The 19,629-nt window shown below is 42.3% G+C and overlaps 1 protein-coding gene across 4 annotated transcripts in view; it reads right to left on the bottom strand.

The window, feature by feature from the left end:
* KCNQ3 (potassium voltage-gated channel subfamily Q member 3) overlaps positions 1 to 19,629 on the bottom strand; it is a 203,728-nt gene that overhangs the window by 54,407 nt on the left and 129,692 nt on the right. The window lies entirely within an intron of this gene.

The raw sequence follows: 19,629 nt of genomic DNA on the forward strand, positions 1-19,629 counted from the left end.
TTGGTGCTGTGATCACTTCCCCGGGGAGCCTGTTCCAGTGCCCAACCACCCTCTGGGTGAAAAGCCTTTTACTAATATCCAGCCTAAACCTCCCCTGACACAGCTCCAGGCCTTTCCCTCAAGTCTTGCCACTGATCACCAAAGAGAAGTGGTCGGTGTCTGCCCCTCCTTTTCCCCTCATAAGGAATTTGTAACTGCAAGGAGGTCTCCCCTCAGTCTCTCTTCTCCAGGCCGAACAAACCAAATGACCTCAGCTACATCTCTTATGGTTTCACCTCAAGGCCCTTCACTACCTTGTGGCCTCCTCTGGATGCTCTCTAATAGCTTAATGTGTTTATTTTATTGTGGTGACCAAAACCGCACAAAGGACTTGAGGTGAGGCCTCCCCAGTGCAGAGCAGAGCGGGACAATCCCCTCCCTTGCCCAGCTGGCCTGATGTCCCTGAGAACAGAGATGTCCCTCTGGTCTGCCAGGGCACTGCTACCTCACGTTCAACTCTCTCACCCAGGTCCCTTTCCACAGTACTGCTCTCCAGCCTCTCATTCCCCAGTCTGTCCGCACAACCAGACGTGCCTTGTCCCAGCTGCAGAATCCAGCACCTACCAAGGTTAAACTTCATTTGGTTGGTGATTGCCAATTTCTCTCATTTGTTGAGGTCTCTCTGCCCTCAAGCCAGTCGACAGCTCCTCCCAATTTAGTATCATCAACAAACTTACTCAGTATAACTTCAGGTCCAAGATGCACATCTGTCTCCTTGTTATATCTCCTACGCATCCGACAATTTTACTGACCAGCTCTTCTCCCCGGTTCCCGAAACAGATGTAAGAAGCTGATGTGAGAGCACAGGATGTAAGTGAAAAGTGCTAAATAAAGGAAGCAGACATCATTAACGTCATTTTCCTCCTGTCAGGTTTAAAATAATTTTTTGATGAATAGGGAGAACATCTTTTCATATGAACTAAAAATATTGCAGGAAATTAAATAGGGTTGTGAAGATGTTAAATCTGGAAAGTGTATTCAATCATTATAACATCAGTTTTAGTTCTGATTTGAGCTCAAAACCTCAAACTAAACTTAACTTTGGAGCCCTCACAACATCTCCGGAGTGTATTCTGGTTGCTATATTTATAGACAGTGTTATATGAGTGTTCTCTCTTTATGTGCAGCTATTCAGGAGATATTGAGGCAGTGGGTAGTACTCCGGAACACATCTGCTTGACGTACCAGCATTATGGAGTCAGGAAGGTTTAATTTAGCAGCTTTAACTGCATGCATTGTTCCCAGGGCTTGGATGGGAGCAACCAGAAGTTATTTAATTATTTTTAAAGATGAATACCAAATTACTTTCAGGAAAGTTTGTATGTGGGAGTGAGCATGGTCATGTGTACTCTGAATTTATTTTCTGGAAACTAAATATTCTACAGACATTGGTTTGCTATTTCAAGAAGAGATTAGATCTAAACTACCTTGATCATCACCCCTATCCTAAAGAGGATTTCCCAGAATGCTTGGCCAAATTATTAATTGATTTTTTTGAAGTGTTTCTACTCTTTAGCCAAAAAAAAAAAAACAAAGAAAGAAGAGGGACAGAATGAACACCGGTGCTTTAGGGAACAAAGCCTAGAAAGAAACATTTGGGAAACTTAGGAAAGAGTATGAAAGGAAAGTAAGAGCTTGATCTTAAGGTTACAGTAATTACTGGCAAAACTCTCAGTGACTTTAATAGGGAAAAGACCAGAGCTCAAAGCATGAGCCCAAGAGGGGAAGAAAAGAACTGGGTAAAGATGAAAGACAGTAGGCACAGAGAAATGGTGACAGTCAGAGAGCAAAGCCCAAAGCCATACCCTTTCATGTGAAAATCTCCATGCTTCAATAACCTAAGCACTTCTGATGTCTGGTAATTTCCCTCTTTAAGGAAGACGGCCCCAAACATACTGTCATTGTGCCCTGAACTCAAGATGTTCAAAGTTGCTGATTATTTTTGTTTGATTTTTTTTTTTTTTCAGCCTATCTGCTGTCAGTTCAGGAATTTTTACCCCACCAGTTCTGAGTACCTGTGTCTCTGGTGAATGGGAGAAGTCTTAAAGAGAGATCTTACAACTGTAAAAAACGCCTTTTCCTTGTAATAGCTTGGAATAGAAATTGAGGTGCCTTTAGCTAATGCTGTAGTTTTATGTGTTTTCCAACAGAACAGGAGAAACTTACTAGAGCAATGAAAGGCTCAGGGAAGGGAAGCAGACAGGATTTAGCTAAGGTTTTATTAGAAGAATTAGTATTGAATTTTACAGTGTCAGTTCTAAAGGCCTGGGGCTTTAATCCTGCAAAGACTTTACCCTGCAATCTGTACTGGATATAACACCATGATCCATCATTCCCTGTTTGCAGCACAGACTCTTTTCCAATTGAGATTTCTGAAAACTTTGAAAAAAATAAAGCGTATGATTCAGCTCCCATTGATCAGCTGAACTACACCAGGCTGCAGAGCTTGTGAGGATGCAATCTTTTGGGGGAGTTAAATTTTAACAGACTGCTGGGGATATTTTTGGTTTGTCATGTGCAATCTGGCTGTAATCTCATTGGTACCCACTGAGAAGGCAGAAAGGATGATGGCTGTGCTGGAGATGCTGGTGAAAGGTTATTCTTAATTTTGATCTGGCAAGCGAGTTATCAGCCATCATGAATGACAAGATTCCTTCTCCCACTCAGCCAGTGATGAGCAGACTTTAAAACCTACTGTCTCAAGACGGCATAATTACAAAGTAATTTCAAAGTCAAGGTTAAAAACCTGAGATGCTTCATTGTCTCTTTGTAGGAGAATATGAAATAGCAGTGTACTCTTTCCTCCCTGCCTCCATTAACTAATTCTCTTTAAAAAAATCCACAGTTGTTGTTCTAGGAGGCAATTGACAGTTAAAGTCTAGAAAGAATATTTTACCTTAAACTGGAGAGAGAAAAATGCTAGAAAAATGAGAGGTTTCAGGCTACTTTTGGCAAAATGAAGCTCTGGATCAAACTGTCTGGCAACACAGTGGAGGTTTTACCATGATGTAACAATGAAGGAGGACACTAGCTGCTGAAGAGAGCTACTTATAAGTGGATGAAGCTTTATGTTAATTTAAAATGTGGTGATTCAATAAACAATAAAAGTGGGGATCATTTGATGGGTCTGTGGGATGGCATCCCACTGCAAACCAATGGAGTAAAGTTTTCCATCAGTATCAGTGCTGATTTGAAACTGCGTCTGTTTTCAAAGCTAGAGCAAACCAAGGGAAAAATACATAACAAAATTATTTCTTAAGTAAACCCTTCCATTCACCCTCAAGGAAATGTTAGAGAGGATCATTTGTTCTAATCATATAATATGAGCAAATCTCTGAATAACAGCTGCAGCATGAAGAGGGCATCAATGTTAACTCTCCAGCATGGGCACCAATGTCTGATGATTAGCAATCATGAAAAACACTTTATTGCACATGTAAAACCCAGTTGAAAACTGCTTAAAGCCAGAAAGTGGCAGGCATCCTTGTGCAAGCTCAGTGTTATGGTGTCTCTGCAATCCTCTTTAATGCAAATATTTGTGGTGAGAAGTTTCAAACTGAGTAAGATCTCTACTGTCTTGAACGTAATGGTGGCAGGAAGGAAGAATAGGACAGAAGAGTGGTGCATAGCCAGCAGATAGGTCTACATTCAGAGAGAGCCCCTGACTTCTATAGAGCCTGGTGCCAAGATGAAACAATTGCATTTATTCAACATGTCCACGTTCAAAACATCTAAACCCTACTGCTGCTGAAGACCTACCTAACCTCTGTGTGCTGCATGCTCTGCTGCTTTCCACAGACTGACAAATATGAGACAGAAGGTTACTTCACTGTCCTGATGTTTGCTTGCTGATGGCAAGAAAGAGACCTCAAGCAGGAACTGAAATTGTCATTGCACACTTATGAGTGTGAGATATTGTCCGCACAATTCAACATAAGATAATTCAAAGAAGCTGCTTGACTCTAATCACAACTCTTAAAATTATGATTTTTTTTTTGCTTTCTGGTATCAGTCTGATGTTTGACTGCAAGCACACTTAAAGCACTGTGCCTCAGTAATTTATTCTTGCAGACAGAGAGCTGAGGGATAACTTTGTGTACAGCCTCTCAGCACAGTCTGGCAGTGGTCTTGTGATTCCCATAATTCTGAAACATCCCACAGAGGCAGGATCCAAAACAACAGAGGTAACATCTCCATCAGGAGGTTTTTATTTGAACCATGTTAACAATAACCCAGTAAATTAACTCTGCTATCTTCACAATCCTCGTGGGTGATGTCAGACCACATCTAATCCAGATTTCCCCTGAGTTACACGGGTAACCACAGCTTGCAGCACAAATCCAGAGTCTGGCTGAAGGACACTTCAGGAAGTACAAATATACAAAGGTTACAGATCCAATAGTTTCTGGAAATTTCAAGGACCCATTGTGCTAACAAAACTTTAATTAAGGGAGGCTTGTTGAGATAGTGCTGAAGTGTGAGGCTAGTACTCAAAATTCATTAAGAAAATAAATGCCTGTTCAGTGTTATTAAGAAACAATGGCTTGGTAATTTCCTTTGCAGGGCATATTATTTAATCTGGAGCAGGTTTACAATCTTGGAATATTAATTACCTTGCACTAATGCTATCAATACCAACACACATAGGTGGGCTTTCACAGAGCAACTGGTCTCTTTATACAGCCTAAACTGAAGCCATCCATTGCTTTCCCTTGTTTTCACCTTAGTGTCTGATTTCCGCCAAAGTCTGATAGCCAAAAGCAGGAACTGAGTAGGAGATGAATGTTATTTGATGACAACCATGGTGGATTTTCTAACAATGCTGATAATAGCTCATTAATCACAAATGAAACCCTGCCACAAAGCAGCCACTGGCTCACAGCACAAGGTAGGAGGTGTATGCAGCATAAGAGTAATGACCCCTCTCCCTTGCTGCTCCCTCCCCAAATGCCAGATGTCCCAAATGGTGTCTGCCAGCACAGCCCATTTTGATGACCACAGCTCCTGTTCCACTTCCAGGAGCACTTATACTCCTGAGAAACTGGGTGAAAATCGTGCAGCATTGCACATCAGACAAATCAGAGATCTCCTTGGGCAGAAGTTCATTTCTCCAGTGCTGCAGGCTCCCAGGCTGTGACTATGTAAAGGGGGGCACTGGTAACAACCTCACAGGTAATACCATCAGAAGGAAAGTTGAGTTACTTTTGGTTATGTAGGACCACATCAAAGACAACCACCCATGGGTGCCATTGAATTGTGAGATTAACCTCTCTCCACCCCACCAAAGTAAGTGATTTTGGCACTAAGAATACAGAGGTAAAACAACTTCATCTAGTGCACAGTGGCTGATGTGACCTTGCTGAAGGAATGAGATCAGTTTCTGCCTGCCTGAGAGCTGTGACTTGCTCCCCCTCCTCTTCTCCCTGACAGTCTGGGACCCACTCATGTCAGTCCCCAAGTCCCCATGAGCTCCAGTCCATAGCCAAGGTTTTAACACAGCAAGGCAGGATAAAATTTGCAAGGTGATAACCTACATTTTTAATCTTGTTCCTCTGGACTTTTTCTCTTCCTTGACAATTCCTCATTACTTGTTGTGTGTTTCTCTAGCAGTCCCCTAGCCTACATCTGTTGGTTGGTTTCTCTAAATCCCTTTAGCCTTGGCTTTGTCCAGAAGCTGCAGAGCATAAAACATTACATCCCATCACAACCACAACCCAGAAGTGATGACAGCTCTGGAAAGCATCTCAGGCTGTAAACCTATATCTGGTATTTAGGATTCATTTTATGTTATCTTACACTGCAGACCAAGCAGCAATTTTAATACATGAGTAAACACACAGATTCAACACACCAAGGGAGAAAACATTCTCCTGGGATGTACGCAAAAGACAATTTAATGGGTTTTTTTGCCTCTAAGGCTTTCAATGCCAAAAGACCTTGAAATTTATCTTGTAACTGCCCACTGCTCTTTTTTTTTTAATCTCTGGCTTGTGCCTTCCCACCCTGAGGACACACTGTACTTTGCACTACAAAGAGATACAAAGTTTGTCCTAGACAAAAAAAAAACCAAACCAAACCAAAACATTTTGCTGGGGAAAAAAAAAAAAGCGCCAAGATATCTCTCCAGCAACTCCCTTCTCATCTTAGCAAAACATTGCAACCACTTTCAAAGTATCCAAATGAATCCTTCCTAGTCTGCTTTAAATATTTATCCATTTACCTTTCATTTTGATATACAGCTTTCTGGCTCTGAGAGACTAAACACTTAAAAGGATGAAGTCTGCCCTCACCTACCAGTTCTCTTGGGATGATCACCATTCCAGTCCTACTGAGAAAGATACACCGCTGTGGTTTCAGGTGGCCAGATTCAGACCCTTGAATGTGCAACTTTTCTTCCTCCTCAGGTTACAGCATTTTATTGACTTTTGGTGGGTAGCAGAACAGGCTAAATGTCTGTGTATCTCACTGCAAGCTAAATCCAAGAACATATAGTGAGTGAAAGTCTAATACATTAATAAATAATAGCTGTGCAGAGGAAGGTGGGAATTCAACACCTTCTGCAAGTACTCGCAAGGGTAAAAGCAGTGCCACCAGGCAGCCCAGGACGAGCCGCTCAGTCTGACAGGCTGGAGAGCCAAGGGCATGAAAAAATGACCAGTGCTGCCCAATGACAGAAACTCATCTTTAGTTACTGAAATTTTATGGCTGAAACAGGTGTTTTAAAGGCATTTTTGGTGTCCCATGTTTCTCTCAAGGGGGCTCCAGAAGCGCGTTAATGGAAAGATAGCATGAGCCAAGTAAATGTCAAAGTGAAATCCTTGGAAGTTGTCACTTGCAGTGGTGGATTGGCTCCAAGACATGATACAGCTGGACCTGCTTTGGCTCCTGCAGACAGTGCCTGGTGATACATGAGATTGGCAAAACTGAGAGTCCCCAAACCAGACAACAAAAATAGAATTGCAACTATCCTCCACTAACACTGTAAAGGCCAAAGGCTTTGAAATGCTGAAATTCCTTTCCAGTCTCAGCACAATTTTCTGTCCCAGCCATCTGTTGCTCTCCTGCTTATCCCAGGGAGCTGTGCCATCTGCCCGCACTGAACAGTTCCTCACTGAAGGCCTGCAGCCTGGGGAATGGCCTGTGCTGGGGCAGGGAGAAGGGAGAAGCAGGAGAAGCACCCTAGACGGGCTGTGGGACCAACCACAGCTCCATCCTCACCCGTGCACTCCTCAGTGTGGGGAAAGTGCTTTCAGTCCATATTTCCCTCAGAAAGTTTGGGACAACTGTCACTGGTAAACCAAACTATACATTCCAGATGTTTTACTGTTCTCATTGTTACTTAACCCAAAGTTAAAAACAAAAAGGAAAAAAAAGATATTATTTGGACATTCATTCTAGAGGGTTTGTTGTTGTTGTTGTTGTTAGTACCTCACTGGAGTAATGACCCCTACTGTAATGACCCTGACTGTAATGACCAGTGGCTATCCGAGTGTCTGTCTGGAAGTCCAGGCAGAGTCCCAGTCATAGCCAGGGACAACCCTGGACGTTTGTATAGACTGGGGAATGAGAGGCTGGACAGCAGTGCTGTTGAAAGGGACCTGGGAGTCCTGGTGGCAAGTTGAACATGAGCCAGGAGGGACATCCCTGTTCTGGGGGGCATCAGGGACAGCATTGCCAGCCAGGCAAGGGAGGGGATTGTCTTGCTCTGCTCTGCACTGGGGTGGCCTCACCTCGAGTACTGGGCACCACAGTATGAAGATATTCAGTTATTAGTGAGCACCCAAGGCTGGGGGGGGGGGGGGTGCTATGAAGATGGTGAAGGAGAGACCACATCAAAGACCTGGAGGGGAAGCCATATGAGGAGCAGCTGAGGTCACTGGAATTGTTCAGCCTGGAGGAGACTGAGGGGACGCCTTATTAAATGACACAACTTCCTTGTGAGGGGAAGAGGAGGGGCGGATCCTGACCTCTTATCTCTGGTGACCAGTGACAGGAGCCAAAGGAATGGCCTGAAGCTGTGTCAGGGAAGGTTTAGGTTGGATATCAGGAAAAGGTTCTTCACCCAGAGGGTGGTTGGGCACTGGAACAGGCTCCTCAGGGAAATGGTCACAGCACCACACCTGACAGAGCTCAAGAAGCACTTCGACAATGCTCTCAGGCACAGGGGGTGATCCTGGAATGTCCTGTGCTGGGCCAGGAGCTGGATTCGATGATGCTGATGGGTCCCTTCCAACTCAGCATATTCTGTGATTCTGTGATTCTATCTGATTCTTGATGAACAATTAGTGCTGTTCACATGCTACTGACCACTGTCAGAAGTGTTTCTACATTCTTCACCTTAAAAGAAAGATTATTTCAATGTTGCCACTGTAACCCAATTATACCCTGTGTCAGAGCAGAACAAAAGCAAATGTGATTTTGGCTTCAAGCCTGCCAGCATCGTTCAGTGCCTCAGTGATTTTATTTCCCCTAAGTCAGCAGTATTTAAATTTGTCTGTACATAATTCCTTGTCATTTATTCATATCTCAACAGCTGGATTGTGGCACTGTGCCCTACATTGTATCAGTGTAGGCTGAGTAACACAGAGCCACTGTGCCTCAGAGATCATCTACTGATTTATAGATCACTCAGGCAGAATTTATTTTGGGATGACACACAGAGTGGAAAATACATTGCCAGCAGCCATTGGACAGGAGCAGGAAAGTAGCCACTGCCTAGTGCATACGTGGGACAGGAAAAACTCCACTTACACTGAGAAAAAACCTGGTAGATGAAGGTTATTTTGATGTAGCCAAAATTCAGACTAGAGGTCTAAGCAATTTCTTAAGCCAAAGCAATCAGTGCATCATTGTGTAACAGGTATCAGCTGGGCATGGTAAGTGGCCATGCATCCACAGCCCTCTACAGCTGTGAAATAAAACATTCTATCTTAGAGCAGGAACTTCTGAACCATGGTACCATTAGTGATTTCAGCCATAGCTTTGGCTTTGGTAATAGCTTTTCCTAGGCTGGAAATTATGGTAACGATCTTTTTTGTTCTCTGGTTTAGACAGTGTCTTTAATGTCAGTCTACAGGGCAATATCTCAGCAGATTGATCTAAGTCTTTTATCATGTTCATATACAAAACTTCCCTGTAGCCACGAAAGGAAATCTATCCAGTGTCAGTAAAGGATTTCTGGTCCTTAGTTCTACTACAGATGCATGTCCTTAGCCTGTATTTACTCATCTGTGAAATGGAAACCCTGTGATTTAACCACATTTCAGACCAATAAAATTATTGCAATTTCAGCAACTTGAAATCAGGAAATATGTCAATATTATTGTTGTTGTTACCAATGCAGGATACAAAAACCAAAATCAAAACCAAAACCAAACCAATGAAACAAACAAAAAATCCCTACACGTTTTCCTAACCGGAAGGTCTGTGGTAACAGAAACTGAAGAAGTTGCTGGAAAAAGGAGTCCTGCCTATTCCCCTTCCATGCTGACCTCACACACTGCTTAAAATCATTCTCTACATTCATCAGCCCAGAGGAATCCTCTTCACAGCACCTGTAGGAGCTCTCTGAGGTATTCCCAGCAGCTGAGCATATGGGCTGAGAGTATGTTTGTGCTTCATCTCCTGAGGGCACCATGCATGAGGCCAAGAGGCTGTGAGACTCAGCACCAGCTGCAGCAAACAGTGTTCAGGCAACTCCCCAATTTCCTCTTCTTGTGCTTGTTCAGCAGCAGCGGAACAGTAACTCCTGGGTACCAGTTTCCAACTCCCATTCTGGCTCACTGCCTGACCTCACTGAAGTCAGTTAACCTCACTTTGCCATTTTATGCCTGAGTGTTAAAAGAATGCAGCACTTACCCTCCTCTTCTGGGTGTTGCTAAGCTTTGCTAATTCCTGCTTTGGGATCCTTAGACAAAAGGTGCTAAAGGATCAATATTAAAATTTATGAGAAAGCCAAACCTATAACATAATGCCTGCAAGTTAAATGCAGCATGCACTTTGCTGGACAGCATTGGGCCACTGGGCTTATTTCTCTTCTCTTTTTACAGGAGCATGTTGCAACAGCATCCTTGAGTGGTTATGTCATTTAACAAGGACTATACTTGGCACTGGTTGCACATTTCATAGAAACTATTACCTTGATATTCATGGTACCCCAAATGTTGCCCAAATTGTTGCATCAACATTTTGAAGAGGCACCTGGACAGCTTGTCATCCCTGCAATAGATAATTCCTTAGTTTCTTTCCCATCCTTTACAGTAAGTCTTTCCTTCTTTGATCTGCACCGTTAGTCAAATTTTTATTGTGTTAAGCAAAGTCCTGTTTTCACAAGACTTTGTGCAGAGTTCAGTCCTGCTTAATGACTGACTGCAAGGTATGGACAATTACCTAGAGGGCTAATTATGTACATTATGATTCCAGCTTTATAGGGCAAATTTCTGCATGACTGTGTGCCTGTTTTGATAACAGAAGCCAACAGAAGTGCATCAGGGATTTCTTTCAATAAATCAGTCAAGAAAGAGAGATCTGTAAGAGTTGCTTGCCTGAGTCAGAGGGCAGAGAGCTATGCTCCTGTTGGCTTCAGGGAGCATCATGTGCTTCAGAGAATTGTCTCTCTGCCCTCCACCACGGGTGCAGTACTACAGCTGCTAGATACAAAGACCAGGCTATTTGCCTTTGCAGCTTTCCTTTATGCCCAGCCAACCTTCCTTAGAGTAGGAGCAAAGAAGGTGGTAAACATCAAAAATAGGCTTTTGTAAGTAGGAAAAATCCTGTGGATTCATGAGACTGAGAGATGTCTCATTGTGCTTTTTACAGTCTGTTCACGTTCTCCAATTGCTCTGGTGATTTGTACTTAATCACAGCCATTCTCCTTTGCTTCCCATTCCACTCCCCTCTCTGGCCCGGGGATGAAGTCACAGGCTAAGCCTGTGATGATGACAGTCAATGACATAGTTATAGGCAGTATTTTGGTCTGACTGTAATGATGGCAGATCTGTATTTTTACTGCAGGATCAAACAGGAGAAACTGAGCAGGGTACAGGAGGGAAAACCCTAATATATTTTAAGGCAACCAGCTCCTTTCCATCATGTTGGATGATAAATGTTGAAAATATCAAAAAATTAGAGGGGAACATTAGGGAGAAAGACACTTCTGAGTGTGGGGTATAATGTGCTTTAGGGATTTATGGGAAGCCAGAGCCCATTCACCCATTCCTCCAGGCACTCTTTTTCAATCTAATTAAGCATAAAGAAAAGTACATGCAACTTCAGGATGATGTAGTGCATCTGCGTAACTGAGCACTGCATTGTGAAAGAGCATTCGGTGTAATGCTATGGATATTTGATGGAACCATTTCCACTATTAATATTCACTAAGGATTCCTAGAATTAACTGTAATTACTGAGGGAAAGGGCCTAGATATGGCTGAGCACAGCTCAAAGAAAACATCTGTTCAGTGCTCTGTGTTGGGAAACCACAAGGATGGTGTTAGGCTGCATTAGGAAAAGACAAGGCAACAAAATATGAAAAGAGGCAATTGAAAGAGAGCTGGAATAATGAACGGCTTCAAATTAAAACCCAGTTATAAATTCTACTGCTGACCCCTAGAAAGAGAAAACCTGCAGAGTATTCACCCAGAGTTACCTGACTCTGTATGATTCTAGAGGATCTTATAAAGCAAAACCAATCTCTGTTTTTATCCTAGAAAAATTTCCAGAATTTATGGTAATAAGTAGGGAATTTATCTTGTGAATAAAGTGATACACCACCATATAACTGTTTTGCAAATCAGAGCCCTAAAAGCAAACACCCCAGACAAAGGAGGAGTGTGACGGATTGCAGAATGTTCCTTCATTTTTTGCAAGGAACCACACAGTGACGTTTTGATTCATCAACAGATTAGGTCACAACATGGCAAATAAAAGCTTGTTGTTTGTCCCTGAAAGCTTGTAAAGTTCTTGCTGATTTTCACTAATGTTTCAAAAATTGACAGTTCTCATGAATTGATTTTTCAAGTGAAGAGATGCTGAAGAGATTTTAAAAGCACATATTCCACTAAGTCATATTTCTGTTATTGTTATCTTTCTAATCTTAAATTGTCCCACTGCATTAATAAACATGTGCTTTTATATTATGATTCTGATACACCCATGATCTTTTATGTTGTCAACAATATTAAAAAAATGCAGGGAAGGAGACTGGTGAACTGCCCATCACCTAGTCTGCTGTTTATTCTGGCCCTGCACCAAACAAGACTCCTTTTCTAGAATGGGAGGCAAGTCTGGCGGTTCTGGTTGAATAATTACACCTTTTTAGGATTTCTTGTGGCTTGAATGCATAACAGGTCAAACAGTCTTGGGAGGCCTCCCCTACACAGTCTGTGACATCTACCAATGTCCAAGGCATTCTAGAGTGACATGGTTTAGCCCTGTCTTCCTGCTTCTTAACTGATTATGAAATTTCTTAACCTTGATGGTACTGGGATTTTTCAATCTGACAGGTTATGGGATTAAAAGACCAGTGGGCAATGAGGCAAATTACAGAAAAATAAAACATCTGAGGGAAACCAGTCTTTTGGGTCATTATATTCCTCCTACCATTGGATGTCAAATAATCCTGTGCAAAAGCAGGTCAGACTGCATCTCCATTGCTCTAATCATCTCTCCTCTGGTGCTTCTGATGCAAGAGTGTCACATAATCTTACTCCTCAACTAGTCATAACCCTTCTTGTTTTCAGCCTAAAATAATCACGAGCGATATATTCACATTTGGTTCTGCCAGCACTGTCCTGTCTGCTAACAATTGTTTGCCTCCCCAGTGATCACACACTGATGTATTGACAGACAACATATATTTCTGCAGCCTCCACTTTGCTGAAGTTAAACAAGCTGACTCAGTGTGTCTCTCCTCATAAGAAAATAATCTCTCTGTTTTGTCATTATCCCATGGTCCACCTCTGCACCTGATCTAGTTTGAACTTCTCTGCTCTGACTATAGGTGGCCAAATTTGTATATAGATATGGGCTGCAGCTTTCTCAGTCTCTCTCTCTTTCTGGAAATTTTCAAATTAAGCTGGGGATCCTTTCCAAATGCCTGGGAAGCAAAGCTGATTTTCTGACCTGCCTTTTGTTCAATTTCTACAAGTACTCCATGGACCTCAAACAAAAACCCACAGGTTTGCAGTATTTTAGACGTTAGTATCCTAGCAGTACTTCCCCTTCCCCAGGACAAAAACTTCTGATGCATCCTACAAGTGCATTTGCGCTTTCATAGCCACCTTAAATTTTCTGATTATTTCTGTCTTTTAAAGTAAAGAAACTCTTACAGCCCTCTCTGCTCCTGAGGCCAGAGCCTGCTGGAATCTGCACAGACCAGCTTCTCACCGTTTGACTGCAGGTAACATGCTGGCCATTCCTCTATCAGTTTGACAGATTTACTGAAAACACTCATATGACAATCAATATGCCAGTTTTTCAGGATTCTGGGACAAAGAGTAGGATGTTCTAGTGTTCTCCTAGATGTCTCTCCTAGTGTTCTTTGAATTTTACTTCCATATTGGATCTGATAACTTCCCCTATTATGTATTTACCTTGTATCTTTTTTGCTTTTTGTGGCTCCATGCTCACTAAATAAGTAAGAAATTGGAATTTGGTGTGAAAGAATACTTGCAGAAAAATGGGATTAGAACCTGATGTTCTCAGCCAATAATAATATGTGAAAAGAGAATTTTCTTGTAGTACCTCAAAGATGATGGGTTATTTCAAGTCTTGTTAGGAAGCATAATTGTCATCTTGTCTCTGTTCCAAATTGGAACAGATTGTCAGTAATAATCCAGTGATGAAGAGAGCCACAAAACTGTGGCCTTTGGAGTGCATTAGAAATTAATTTTAATTTAACTTTTCCTCAGGGACAGTTCCGGTTCCCTTGGATCTAAAATGGGGTTGAGAGTCAGAACTTGTGGTCTCTGTTTCCGTTTCTGATAGTGAATCAAGCATTCTCTGAAAACTTACTGAGCCCAGAGTGGTGCCTTAGGTTTTAACTTTTATATTTTTCAAATCCTGTACTGTCTGGTGTGTAACTGAAGTTTCCTGTGGCCTGTTAACTACTGCTCTCTCATGCTGGTTTGACATAACAAACCTCTCTAGGTTTGCTTTTCAAGGACACCCTGATTGTCCTAGGCCTCAAAATATGTAAACTAAAAGCCTCTGAAGAGGAGCGGCAAACTTGGGGTAATTACATCATTAATTGAAGTTATAATTGGAGAATTAACCCTGATATGCAAATGGACCAAACTTATAAAAGTGTGAAGAACCGATGACCCAGGGTCCATCCTGGGTGTAGCCTTTTGACTGCACAGGGTGTACCTTTGAAGGCCCTTCAAATAAATACCTACTTTTATTCTTTTATCTTTGTCTAGCCTCTGTTTTTAGGTAGCCACCCCAGGCATCAAAGGTATCAATTTAGAAACAAAATTAATTATCTACAGTGTTCCAATTATTAACAGCACTTTGGTTATAAAGGACAAGACAATTTTTTTCCTGCTTACTTCTTCTACACTGGGAATACTATGCTGGATATTCCTTCACAGAAATTAGTGAAAAATAAAATATGATTATTTCTAAAAAAGATACTCTGAAAAAAACGAAATTCACAGAGTTCTTCCATGGATGCAGAATGACATTGTGAGCTTTCTTGTCACTATAGGAGTGGATTATACCACTGGTCAGAAGGATCCCTTCCTCACTTAAAAATGAAGGAATTAAAATATGAGAATATGTGAGTTTCCATTTGAAGGGTAAGTGGAAATGGAATATAATACCCCATTTTGGCACATTCACTACCATTCTGTGAAGCCTCCTTAGTGGAGTTCAAAAAGAGCAAAATCTGAGTGCTGATTTTTTCACATCTTCCCTAGCATATAAAGGACAGCAGCTCTGTTCTAGTTTAAGAATGAAATGGCTCTGTTTAACCAAAATATTTTATAGTTGTTGTTGTAACTTTGAAATGAAGTGTTCACACCTTTTACAGGTAGGAGCGTCATTGTGGGGTTCTCCCATGTTGCTTTCTGTGCTGATTTCGTCTGGGTTGGAGTTAATTTTCTTCACAGTGGCCGGTGTGGGGCTGTGTTCTGGATTTGTGCTGAGCACAGGGTTGATAACACAGAGATGCTTTTGTTATTGCTGAGAAGAACCTACACAGAGCCAAGTCCTTTTCTGCTTTTTGTACGGCCACACTGGTGAGGAAGTTGGGGGTGCAGGGGAGGATTGGAGGAGACACTGCCAGTACAGGTGACCCAAACTGACCAGAGGGATATTCCAGACCATGTGACAACATGCTCAGTATATAAAGTGGGAGGAAGAAGGAGGAAGGGAGCACACTTGGAGTGATGACTTTTGCCTTCCCAAGTAACCATTATGTGTGATGAGATCCTGCTCTCCTGGAGATGGCTGAACACCTGCCTGCCTGTGGGAAGCAGGGAAAATTCATTCCTTGGTTTTTTGTTTGTGTGCTTGGCTTTTGCTTTCCCTTTTAAACTGTCTTTGTCAAACCCACGAGTTTTCCAGCTTTTGCCATTCTGACTCTCTCCCCAGCCCTGCTGGTGGGGGAGTGAGCGAGTGGCTGTGTGGGGCTGGGCTGCTGGCTGGGGTTAAACCACAACAACTTCACAGTTTTCTTCCCACCTCTTTCCTTAATGGGAACAGACTTCTGTTCAGACTCGAGGATCAAACCACACCTCTGAACCTGCCCACAATATTCTCAATCACAGCAGTCTTTATCCAATTGATATCTGCTTTTGTTTTGGGAAGGAAAGCTGAAATATGTTAGATTGCTCAGGATAACTGGAACGTCTTTTCTACTGTGGATCATTTTGGCAGAAACAGGACAGGAGTTTATCCCACTTCTTTTCCACCAGCCCTGCGAGCATGGCAATTTCCAGGTCACAGTGGGAGACAGGAATTCAGTTGAGGTGGGGGAAAAGGCAGCAACCTCTTTATCTGATCTATCTCCTTACAAGGCACGTTGTCTGCAATTTGAGAAGCCAAAAAATTTTTCCCCTAACATTTTTCAGGTGAATTTCATGACCTATCTGAATACACAGTAGTCTGGAAAAGAGATATCAAAGAAGTGTCCTGCTAGCTCAGACCAGTGGTCCATCCAGGTGTTCTTCCAGAAACATAGTAGGAGCTGTGTAGAAGCAATTCTAAAAGTGTGACACATTTTCCAGTCTGCTCTCTGCACTCTTCTAACATACACAAACAAGTGCGGTATTAGCAATGTTGGATCTCTCCAATCCGAGGAGTAAATGAGCATGAAAACTGGAGGAGTGATCAAATTGAGATTTGGTTATAAAGGACAAGACAATTTCAGCTTTCCTTCCCAAAAGAAAAGAGTCACATCCAAAAGTTTCCTGAAAAGATGAAAAGGTCAATAGATTGTAGAGGAAATGTTGTAATGTCACGGGAGACAGGAGGTGACCTACAGCAGAGACTCATGGTTTAGCCCATGGTCCTGATGAAGTCTGATGAATAAACAAGGATTTACAATCCCAGCTGCTACAGGCACAACAGGGCTAAGTAGCTTGGATGCATAAGCTGTGGTACAGCGATTGCATAGCAGACTGCATGTGTTTTGTGGCGTCCAAGTTTCTCCTGAAACAGGAACAAGATGCAAACAGCCTATAGTGGTGGAGGTGGCTCTCTACTTTGGCTCTGGAGATAGGTCAAGCTTTGCACATGTTTCAATTCTGTCTAAATGCCATCGGATGAAGCTGTCAAGTGTTTGGGGGTTGGCAGCCATGATTGGAGAGATTGTCTAGGATGTTGTACAGAAGCTAAAATAGGAAAATTGAACAGTTGCACAATGTTCAAGCGTGGTCACAGCACACGTCTCCTGTGTCGTGACAGCACCAAAATAGGAGAATAGTGAGGAGGAACCCATGAAAATCACGCAGCGCTATTTACCTGGTCACAGTAGTAACCCAGCTGTTATGAGAGACACAAGCATTAAATGATCAATCTTTCTTTGAAATTATAATCCCAAACAAAATACAAGCATCTAGGCAGGGTTAATTCTGAGACTTAACACAGGCTGTGCTCATGTGTGTACATCTACATGTAGTCAAGGTGCCTAAATCTCCCCTTATAATTACTGGGGATCTAGGGCTTGGTTTATTTGTACAGACATGGTGCTGTAATGGGAGATTTTCTCTGTGTCCTACTTACCATCTCATTCTGATACTTTGAGACATCTCAAATGCCACCAGTTGTTTACATACAGACAATAAATTGAGTTCAAAGTGATAACTCTTCTCCCCCCTCCCCCAAAGTCCTGCATCCCCCCACTCCACTCCAGTCCTCCTCAAATGAAAGAGAAACAAAACCAAAAAAGTCCTTGAGCAATGCTTTCCCTCACTCATAAAATGAAGACAATATTTTGACATGTTGCACCCATTTTTTATGTCAAGTTCAGGCAAACTCAGTCTCCTGAAGGTTGGGAAATTGTGGGTTTAGTAGTTGCTCACACAACCTTTAAGTGATGGATGCCTTGATATTACGGATGGTCTCATTCTGCCTAAGATCTGCACAAATACAAGGTGTAATCATATGTATGTGATGTGTATGTGCTGTTAATTAAGTTCTGGAGATTAAATTCTTCTATTCTTGCTATCTCATCCAGTGTTTGACCTCTAATTTATGTTTTTAAAGGATGCTTCAGACTCAAGTTTCTTTTCAAGAAAGCTTAAAAATATAATCTACCCAGAAGTGCCGGTTTTCTTTCTGTAAACAATAATTTAATTACGTAATTCCTTGATCAGGCCAGAGCATGCCATTCCAAACCCCCCTCATGTTATTGTCCTGATATAAATACATCTGCAGCTTATTTGCTCAAATCTGACTGTTTACAATTACAGCAGGAGCTGGAAAATAATGACTTTGATCACACAGTAAGGTAAGGAGGGTAGCCTAGCTTGCAGAGAGACTTTCTAAGTACAATGCTTCCATTAACCCCCTAATGACATCCTCAATTGAATGTTTTTAAGCCAGAGCATAAATATAACAGCAGCAGGCCTGTACTGGCTGGAAATAGGGTTTGCTCACAATATTCAGTTAACTTCCCATGTGATGCAAGATAGGATTCTGTTTCCTGCCCGTGGGGTCCTAAGACCTGCAAAGAGAAGAGTTAACACTCCAAGAGAGCTCATCAGAATCAGCGAAATGCCTAAGCTTGTTAGCTGAGCTGGCTTTGGAGAGAAACAGGTGCCTCCACAGGAAGAGTCAGCGGATCTGAGACATTCCTCACAGGGTGAAATGAATTGCTGTATTGCAGCAATTTTAATTTGGAAGCCTCAAATTAATTCAAACTCACAACAGCCCCCTGGTGTGCAGCTGAGAAGTGGTTTCTTTGAAAACAGAAACAGAGGAAAAAGAAAGTTAAGCTGCTTGTCTTGGACATCTTGTAAGTCACCAGCAGCCAGCAGCGGATTTGACAAGTCTTGGCTCCCCAAAGCAGTGATATGAGCACTCTTTTGATATAAATCCTCCCCTTTGGAAACACAAAGGTCCTGGCAGGCAATTAAACGAGCATCTGCAGATTGTTGAGGCTCCCCATATCAGTAGTAGGGACCCACTGGGCCCCCTCTCTCTGGTCACTGGGAATATGTGTGGGGAGGGTGGACAAAGTCTTCAGCTGTGCAGCTGGAAACAGTGCTGGGGTTGCATAGAAAGAGGCAGATTTTCCATCACATGAAGGATTTTTCCGCTGCTCTGACAGAATACAAGATGGTTAACAAAGAGTGGAAATGGTCCTGTGTAATGTTCCCTGGCACTACAGTGTCAGAGGTTTGGCCTCAATACACCCCCCCTGCAACTGCTCCCCAATTCCAAATTTAGGCTCTGCCTAACACGGGCATTAAGGGTATAGAAAAGAGCCAAAGATGTTGATGAGTATGTACAACTACTGAGAATGTGCTTCAGCAAACACAGTATTTATTTTATTGCACACATTTCATCTGCTGCAGACAACTGTGCACCCACAGCCCCTGTGAAACCTGGCTCATGGCTGGGGAGAATGTCTGTAGAGAAATTAACTGATTGCTGCATAGAGCTGAGTGAGGCTGCATGCAGGGGCAAGGGCAAAGGAATGGAAATCCTACTTTAAGGTAGTCTCAAAACAATAATCATGGAGCTATTCTTTTGGATTGTCAGTCAAGGGACAATTTATTCTGGATAATCTAAGCTGAACCTCGTAAATCTCAATAGCTTGGAGAAGCAATTCTTCTGACAAATTGCAACAGTATAGCATAATATTCAGCATTTTTCTAAAGCCCCAGCTCTTTGAGTTATATGATTACACAAGAATCTCTGCTTTGGGCAAAATAAAGAAAAAAAAAGATCTGTTGATATGACAGCTATACAGAAAAGTCTGAGAGAATCAGACATGAAGGCTCCAACATAAGAAAGCTGGTAACTTTGCTTGGGTTTAGATTTTAAATGAAAAAGGATTCAGAATTGGTACCCCTAAACCTAGCCAACATTTTACCCACTCCTAGGGGTAAGGGTGGGAAGGAAGTAAGCAATGATTCTGCC

The sequence above is a fragment of the Corvus moneduloides genome, chromosome 1 (assembly GCF_009650955.1).
Source record: "Corvus moneduloides isolate bCorMon1 chromosome 1, bCorMon1.pri, whole genome shotgun sequence".
Lineage (NCBI taxonomy): Eukaryota > Metazoa > Chordata > Aves > Passeriformes > Corvidae > Corvus > Corvus moneduloides.